Source organism: Ictidomys tridecemlineatus, chromosome 1 (genome assembly GCF_052094955.1).
Source record: "Ictidomys tridecemlineatus isolate mIctTri1 chromosome 1, mIctTri1.hap1, whole genome shotgun sequence".
NCBI lineage: Eukaryota > Metazoa > Chordata > Mammalia > Rodentia > Sciuridae > Ictidomys > Ictidomys tridecemlineatus.
Window position 1 is genome coordinate 43,285,852 of NC_135477.1, and position 5,888 is coordinate 43,291,739.

General features: G+C 42.9%; 1 pseudogene; it reads right to left on the bottom strand.

Moving 5' to 3' along the window:
- Nucleotides 1-3,501: 3,501 nt before the first annotated feature.
- On the bottom strand, nucleotides 3,502-4,207 carry LOC144366927 (neurofilament light polypeptide pseudogene; annotated as a pseudogene).
- Nucleotides 4,208-5,888: the final 1,681 nt, after the last annotated feature.

The following is a 5,888-nucleotide window of genomic DNA, read 5'->3' on the forward strand; positions in this document are numbered from 1 at the left end:
CATTTAGATTTTTTGAAAGCTAAGTTTACTTCTTACTGACAGCCACTAAATGTTGTTTGTAGAATTTGGATCATACAGTGGATTTCACTCACTATGGCTTTCTGAGTTGTCCCACATGCTGGTTGCAGATTTTTAATACTGTCCATCTACTGGGCTGCTTTTATGAATTTGCTATTAAAATATAGGAGGCAAGACACTGTGCCACATGCTGGTAATCTCAGTAATCTTTGGTAATCCAGAAGTTGGGGCAAGGAATTGCAAGTTCAGGGGCAGACAAATCTGCAACTTAGTGAGACCTTGTCTCAAAATAAAAACTTAAAAAGGACTGGGGATATAGCTCAGTGATGAAATGTCTCTAAATAAATAAATACATGAAACTGTTAAAATGATATATACACAAGTATGTTCTTGAAGCATGTTTTATATTGGGGAAAAAAGAAACAGTCCCTTTGTCTATAAATAGGGCACTGTATGGATAAATAATGGCATACCCATCCATAGGATACTTTGCAGCTCCTACATGGAATAAAGTACATTTATGTGTACTCACTTTCATAAACTTTTCCCTACAGTCTACCTAACACTAGTAGAAGGCCACTACCAGGGATTGAACCCAGGTTCTTTCACATGCTGGGCCAGCACACGACCACTTAGTGATCTCCCAGGATTTGATGCTATGACTGAGGTAGACATAAATTTAAAAGTAAAATATTTATTATTTGATACCATGTTTATATTTTTTCTCCATACATACTAAGAATACAGGGAATATGTAGAGAGGAAATAGAAAGTGTCCACCATGCTGTGGGAACTTAACTGGAATTATTGGTTAGAGGAAATTAGTGACAGGGAGGAGTCTGATGTTTTGCATTTTATACTTTATTACTTTGTGCTCTAATATAACAAGAAATCAAAGTGTGTGGGTGTGTGTTTCTAATTTTAAATTCATAATATAAGCAACCAATCCCTAAATTTGAGCTATAAGAATTTTTGTGGATTTCAGTATTCTTTGATAATTTCCCACTGAGCTAAACTACTGTGGAATGTCCAACCCAGTATGAGAAATTCAATGTATTTTTTAAATAAACCCTTTCTTCTAGCCCAGCTCATCTGGGCATCATAATCCCCATGTAAGCTTTTTAAAAATTAGATCCTAGGGGCTGGGGTTGTTGCTCAATGGTGGAGTGCTTACCTAGCATGTACAGTATGCTGAGTTCAATCCTCAGCACCACATAAAAATAAATAAAGAAATTAGGGTGTTGTGTACAATTTATATATATATATTTTTTTTTAAATTAAATATTAGTCTTGGTGACAGACCTGATGACTCAGAATCAGAATGTCTGTGCCTGAGGCTGTTGTCTTACTGTTCAGGAGGAGATGGGATGTGAAGATTATTGATTAGGTAATTATGTGGGACAATTGCACTGAGCCAGGAACAGAAAAGACAGAGAGGCAGACCTGGCCTGCAGGGGCTCCTCCAAATAAACCTGATGGGGACTCTTGATGGATAAAGTCATTCTCCCAGGCTTGGCCATGAAAGTGTTCCATGTGAAGCAAGCAAGGTACTCCAAGTACTCACAGCTCTCAGATGTGTTAGGGCTGTAGCTTTATTTGTATTTTCACTAAAACTATTATTTTTTGCACTTGTCTCAGTTTCTGTGTTCTAAACTGGAGGAAGGTGGGGGATGATTAGAAGATCACCAAAAAACTCACCCAGCTTTTGGAATGAAGAACCCCCCCTCCAGTTTTCTTTTAGCATAAATACAACAGGATGGAGGGTGTTATTATCTAAGAACCAGGCTGTACAGAGGCAGACAAGTTAGATTCTAGTCCTGACCCCTCTTTGTGCCAGTTGTGTGACTTATCTGCAAGTTATCTGCAAGGTTCCTGACCTCTTTGAACCTAGATTTCTTGATCTGCATAATGGACAATGACTTGCTTTAAATGACATTTAAGGAAAGATCAGAAGTGGCAAAGAGTAGAAGTCAATCAATCAAAGCTCAGCAGCTGTTTGTTACTATCACAACAATTACTAGAGCTTGAACTCCTTAAAGGTTAGACACAATGTGTGAATATGTGATTTCCCTTTCCTCTTTCCCTACAGTCTACCTAACACTAGTAGAAGGCCACTACCAGGGATTGACCCCAGGTTCTTTCACATGCTGGGCCAGCACACCACCACTGAGTTGTGCCTTCAGCCCCTCCCCCACAAAAAAAAGATATAGATATAGATATATAGATATAGATATAGATATAGATATAGATATAGATATAGATATAGATATAGATATAGATATAGATATAGATATAGATATAGATATAGATATAGATATAGATAGTCTACAGATCTGCAATTCTGTCTGCTGCAGGTTGTAGTGGTTCTCATCCCTCCTGGAGTGCAAGAGTTCAATTCTTTTTGCATGTGCAAGCTGCTTTTCCTAACCTAAGTCTGTTCTTAGGACTGCTTGTAAATTCTACTTGTTCCCTCATTAACAATGAGCTGAATAAAATCTTTGGAACATGCTCATTTTCTATCTCTATGACAGCCATGAATTTATTGTCTTTTGAAAGGCGTCTTTTAATATTGCTGCTACTTCTTTACCAAAGCAGTGGATTTCTGTGGAGGGCAGACACCTTGACTGAATCTCCCTCTCAGGGTCAGATGGAGTTGGACAGCATTAGCGTTAATATCTTGTCCTTGGGTAGACAGAAAGGCTCCCTAGGAGTCCGGCTTCCGGTCCTGTGCCAACAACCTGAGGTGACAAAGAGGAAAGCACTTCTCTCAGAGAAATGGGCTCATCAGGAACCTCTGGACCCCAGGGCAGCCTCCTAGGGCTACATGTCTTCCCCAAATCCCCTCCTGTGCAAGAACACCCTTCCTTCCGGTGGTGGCGCCCTGGCTGGAACCTAGAGATTAGGTCTTTGGGGTCTCTGAGATCCGCGAGGTGCTGCGGGGCCTCTGGAGGGGAAGAGTGTTTTGGAGCCAGAAAGCCCCAAGCTGCCCAGGAATTTTGGCTCAGTCTTGGAGCATTTCCTCCTGGGCAGGCTGGCGCTATCCTGGGGAGGGCGTCCACCAGCAAACAGGGCACTGATATTTGCCAGGCCAGCACCTTGGGGCTCCTGTTCTGCACACAGGCTGGGCCCGCCCTGCTGAGCACCAAGGGCGCTTTGGCGGGTGGGTGGGACTGGGGGCGCGGGCAGTGTACCCTGGGAGACCCCTGAAGGCAAGATAGGAATGATAGATGGAGGCAAAGAAAGAGGGGGAGAGGGGGAGGAGGGAAAGGGGGAGAGGCTGAGAGAGAGGGGGAAAAAGAGGGGGAGAGAGAGGGGGAGAGAGAGACGAAGAGGAGAGAGAGAGAGGAAGAGGAGAGAGAGAGAGAGAGAGAGAGAGAGAGAGAGAGAGAGAGACACTGAAGGGGTGAGACAGTGGTGAGAAAACAGAGGCAGCGAAGGGCGGAGAAATGAAGATAAGAACAAGTTCTAAAGGAGAGGAGGAGCCTAAAAAGAGAGAAGGAAAGGCAGAGATAGAATGAGGCTTTGGAGATTTAGAAAAGCGATTTCGTCCATCAGGCTGTGGATATGCTTTTGGAGCTCAGCTGGGGCCAGCGAGTCCTCCTGGGCGCCTTCCCGCGCCTGCATCAGGAGGCCCTGGGCGTCCTCGCGGCTCAGCACCTCCTCTTCTTAGCGTGCTTGCAGGTTGCATAGAGTCTCCTCCAGCCCTTCGCGCTCGCCCTGGAGCGCCTGCTTCTCCTCGCCTAGCGTCCCCCCGCCATGCGCAGATGGCTAATCTCCTGCTCCTACAGCGCCCAGAGGCGGGAGGGCTCCGAAGGCTTCTGGCACAGCACCAGCAGCTCGGCTTCCCGCAGCTTGTTCTGCTGCTTCAGCTCCTGCACGCGCTCAATGAAGCTGGCAAAGCGGTCTTTGAGGTCCTGGAGCTGCACCTTCTCCTGAGTGCGGATGGACTTGTGGTCGTTGCTAATGGGGATACCTGGCTTAGGTCTAGGTTCTGCAGGCTGTGCATCAAGGAGCCGGAACTGGACAGTAGCTGCGGTGCACGGAGAACAAGAGGACACCGGGGCCCAGTAGTTGGAGTAAGTGGCGCGCACAGTGCTGTACCTGCTGCGCAGGCTGGAGATGTGCACCCAGGGAGTCTCCACATAGTGCCACTTGTAGGAGGTCTAGGCTCATAGCTAAAGGAACTCATGCTGGCTGCCAGTGCCCTACCCCCGCCCCCCCCTCCAGCCCATGGCGGACATGGGGGCCTGGAGAGGAGGAAGGACAGGGGAGAAAGGGAAAGGGAAGGATGGATGGCTGTGTACCTATTATTTATTTATTTATTTATTTTTACTTAAGAGATTGCCATAGTTTGGACTTGAGAGTCCCCCAAAGGCCAAGGTGTTCAAGAATTGTTCCCCTGGGTGGTGCTCTTGGGAAATGATGAATGTTCAGAGGTGGGGCCTAGGGGAAAGTTGTTGGGTCATTGGGGGTGTGCTCTCAGAGGCAAGTAATATTTGGTTTTATTTTATTCATTTATTTATATGCGGTACTGAGAATCAACTAGTGCCTCTTGCACACATGCTAGTCAAGTGCTACCACTGATCCACAACCCAGGACTAAGGCGAGTGGTTTTGTTTCAATACATGCTGTCACCGTGAAGTGCAGCCTTTCTCCTGGGCCAAATAGGTTTGCCACGGTTTCTTTTATGAGAGCAAAACGTTCTTTGCATATCTTCATTGGACCTGGCTGGCCAGGCTATATCTTTCAAGAATAGTAGACTTTAGAGTTTGGAATTTAAGTTTGTCTTCTGACTTTCATCAACCAATAAAATATAAGTAGATTGTAATATGTGTAATAATGACAAAGATTTATCATCTATTAGGCAATTTCTTTTCTTTTTAAATTCATGAATAACCATTTTATTGCATTTATGAATTTAATGTAATGTTTGGAGTTATTTATTACCATGGCACTATTTAGACAAAAATGACCAATCTACAAAACTTCTGTTGTATTTTAAAACTGTATCATCCAATTGAGGCTTTGAAAATGTTTATTAAATGTCTAGATAAACATTTATTATAATTGCATTTGAGAATCCTTTTGTAAATATAAGTAGACACAATGAAATAAGGTGCTAGCATCCATAATTTGTCAATGGATACAGATCAGTTAGCAGATCTGTTACAAAAACATGAAGCCAAAGGGAAGGTGCTCCCTTTCTCATATTCATACCTCCTAGGATCCTCTCCCTGAGCATGCTTGCTTCTGGATCACATGAGCCCATTCTAAACAGTTACACTGCTTTTCAAACAAATTTCTCTCCCAGTCATTATCTTGTTCAGATTTTCTACTGATTTGTACAGCATCATTGAATTATAGGACCTTTGAAATGTTTCCAGTTCATGGAACTTTCATAACACAATAACACCATAGCTTACAGAGAATTTGCTATTCTTTTATTTTGCAACAGTGTTCTTATATTCCATTATTTTCTCTAAGAAAATGTCATCCTAGTCTCAAGCAACCAATATTTTTAATAACCTATGAATAATGATAGAAGAGAGATATATGGAAACCTGATTCAGTGTATATTAGTGCATCTCAATACAATAAAATTTTGTGAAGTTTAATAATAATTCAAAAAAATATCATATCAGAAATTCCCAAAACTAAATATTGGCTAATGTAATAAATGGCTACAAAGTACCTACTAATACTATGAGGTGCCACATGTTGGCGAAACAAATCCTTTCTCCTGCATCTTAGGGGATCACCTCTTGGAGGTTTGATGGGAATACTTAACAGATCTCAAGTAAAAACTTCTAATATCTCCATCAAAAATTGATCAGACAAATTATAAAGTCCTCCTTAACTCCTCTCACAGA